General features: G+C 32.0%; 1 long non-coding RNA gene across 2 annotated transcripts in view; it reads left to right on the top strand.

Moving 5' to 3' along the window:
• Window positions 1-1,773, top strand: part of LOC111089827 — a 9,507-nt gene extending 7,734 nt beyond the window's left edge. Inside the window, exons 2-3 of one of the 2 annotated variants that reach the window (XR_002614001.1) lie at window positions 266-407; window positions 1,534-1,773. This is a non-coding gene — a long non-coding RNA (uncharacterized LOC111089827). Of the gene's footprint in view, window positions 1-7; window positions 408-1,533 lie in introns of those variants that run through there. The other variant, XR_002614000.1, reaches the window with a different exon arrangement.
• The last annotated feature ends 1,613 nt before the right edge of the window (window positions 1,774-3,386 follow it).

The following is a 3,386-nucleotide window of genomic DNA, read 5'->3' as shown; positions in this document are numbered from 1 at the left end:
TTGTTTTTTAACTTTTCTCTTGACTGAACTTGACCTTTCACATGAATTTACTTTTACTCTGTTTTCACAAGTCTGGTCACAGCTGTTTATATGTCTATCACTTAGGCCTTCTACAAATCTCCATAGCCTCAACATCAATGAATTACAAACACAATATAACTTAATTAATAATACTACCTACACTAAATAGTCTTTTATATCTGACAATCTATATGGTTTGCATTTTGTTTTTTTGCTAAATATCACTGTTTGTAACTTTTTGCAGAATGAGATTTTTAAAAATTAGAACAGGGTTCATCAAGTCCTGGGAACCTCATGGATTTGCAAGTTCAAATTCCAATCTGGGAACTTTTTGAAAAATCTCACTGTAGTTATGGTTCTTTTCTGGGTGAAACTGGAACCAACAGGTAAGTACTAAGTACAGAATAACAGGATGATTGAAAAACCTTATTTTGGAAAGAAAAAAAGTTAAGATGGGAAGCAAAGGAAAGACTTTGAATCTTGCTTAAAACACAATGAAGACCAAAAAAATTTATTTATACCACATTTTCAAGTCAGATCAAAGTTTTTGTGCAGTATCCCACAATCCTAGATTACCTACATAAGTGATCATTCTAATTTTACACACTCAAAGGAAAATTAACTTTCAGCTTGCACCTTCTTTACAAACTTCTTTACAACTACTCTACTTATGAGGAACAACTAACACAGAAACATGGTAATGTGAGCATTCACTCTATGAATTGGCCACTATTTTATGTAATCTTAACCCAGTGCAAGGATTAATGTAAATTCACAAGTACTTGTATCATGCTTAAAAGGACATTTATTAATTGTGCTGCACCTGCATGGAAAATTTTGGAAAATATTCCTCAATATCCTTTAATGGGATATTGTTATTATAGCTATAAAAGGGTAAAACCTTTTTGTCTTGTGAAAATTATTTTGGTCTGAAGTCCTACAGCCATTACATAGAACATATTCTTTAGTAGACTTCATTATGGTCTTGCATAAATGAGAATATTTAAACTTAGACATAATATTTACAAATTTATTTCATGTTGTTATAGGCAGTAGTTTCGAATGCATACAATTTACAATTCTCAATCAATTAACCTTTGTTTGAGCTGCATGATATTAAGTAATAGTAAGCCAATAAGAACATAATTTTTCATTTTATAAAACAGTTTAGGTTTTGCAATATTTCTTATTTCTGCTTCTTAAAAATGTATCTTTAAGAAAACCTTTCACAGTCTGGTCCCAAATTTTGGATTCCTACAACTTGCTGTTGGCAACTAGAGGATGAGGAATGCAACACTTAAAATAGCACTTGTGCATTACCACTAAAATATGCTAAATTCATTCCCACAATGAAACTGTTTATATGAAAGCTGCTTGAAACTTTGAAACTATTTATATTAAATACATAAATGGTTTATACTTTTTTTAAACGTGATTCTCATACATATGCAAAAAAAAAGTATAAACAAATGAATATTCAAGATCGTTGGTTCATAACAGTTTTTTTTTTAGGTGGAGTAGTCTATATTGGATTAGAAGTGATTATGGCCTGGATCTGCCTCAAGCATAGGACAGGATGTTGTTTAGGTCTCTTTGCTGAGGGCCTTGATGAGGATCAAAACATTGTCCAGACTTGCATTGCTGTCATATGGTGCCTGAGAAACTTCATATCCAACTCTATAAGTGATTTGTAAATTTTCATACAGTTTAAATAAAATGAGTAGTTTTGGCAGTCAAACTTTTAACCAGTTATGTATGTGCATGTGTTGGTTGATGCTGAAGAAAATATATCATCAAATTCAGGGAAGTTAGACACTTTGAGTAATTGCCTAGTTAAAAAGAAGACAAGCTGGAAAGGATGGTTACAGAGCATGTGGTTCTATGGGAAATATTTGGTGAAGGTAAATATAATCAAGGAATGACTCAAGTCTACAAAAAAGGAAGGAGTTTGGGCATGTTTTAACATTTCATCCTGTAGTCTGTTATTAAAGATTTTGTATGGCATAGTCTGCTCTTATGGCTGTGATGCTGGAAATATATGCAACAATGTTATTTGAAAGCACGGTCTATCTCATGATCCATTTAGCTTATAATACTGAATTGCCTATGAAGTCTCACTGCTGCTGCTAATCTATGCTCTCCTTTTTTTTTAATGCCACAAAACCAGTATATTACTTCATGAACTAGATTCTATCATAAATTTTCATGTATTTTTTATTTAAGTGTGTGTGTGTGTTTTCCATAGCAAAGCCACATTGGGCTATCTGCTGTGTCTACTAGGGAGAATCAAACCCCTGATTTTAGCATTGTAAATCCATATACTTGCTGCTGTCCCACGGGGGACTAATTAATAAGTCAAAACAGCTTTGTTAACAAGATTTTGACTGTAATAGAAGATACAGTAGATTTGGAGAATGTTTACAAAAAAAAAGTAGGTGAATTATTATTATTATTATTTCCCCTCTCTAGTAAACTGTGAGGTTTTACTACAGCTACTAAATAAGTATATATAAAAAAACATAATTGTTCTTTTTGACAAATACTAATTAATGTACTATCCATAAATTTCAAGTCTCGCGAAATACTATTTTGATAGTTTTCTTAAAATACAACATCAAAATAGTCTAACGTGGTAGTTACAAACTGCTTCCAAACTCATTGAAATCTGATCATTAACTATTAAGTGATTTTATAAAACTCCAGGACCAGTAGTGAAGCAAACTTGACTTTTCGAAGCATAAAAATATTTCTCAAAGTTGACCTATGTTAATTTATCATTCGATTATGAACACTAAACACTACAATGTGAATGACATTCTTTCTGTTAGCCTCAGTTGTTTTATTTTTCACCCTTCTATTTTTCCTCCCACAGAGAAACACACGCGCCTATACATTACATTTGTAGGGATATGAACGCCGGTGTTGCTGTACTAAGTACAGTAGGGTTGTTTCGTAATTTTCAACTTGATGACATGTTCGCAGTTCTAACATTTGTTTTGTTTCATTATTTCAGTACAATTTAGTAAAGAAATGTTCTCATCCCTGTGTTTTTCGAAATGCTAGAGAAAGGAAAGCTACGAGAACAGAGTATTAAATACTTTCCTGTTTAATTGGCAAGAGACCAACATAAACCAAGTAATGAAGCTTTTAAGTTATTTACGAGGACGATTTAATAGAGGTCTTCAAAGAGACATTATGAAGTTTGTGCCCGACGTAACAATCATGATTGTTTTTTTTGTTGTTTGTTTGTTTTTTATGGTTGTACATACTAGTGGACATTCATTAAATCAAACGTCAACAGAAAAAAAAGAAAATAATGATATTCAGATTGCTGGTTAGAAATCGTACTGTTACGTATCCGTTTG

Source organism: Limulus polyphemus, unplaced genomic scaffold (genome assembly GCF_000517525.1).
Source record: "Limulus polyphemus unplaced genomic scaffold, Limulus_polyphemus-2.1.2 Scaffold7512, whole genome shotgun sequence".
Classification (NCBI taxonomy): domain Eukaryota; kingdom Metazoa; phylum Arthropoda; class Merostomata; order Xiphosura; family Limulidae; genus Limulus; species Limulus polyphemus.
This window is presented reverse-complemented; position numbering and strand designations above follow the sequence as displayed.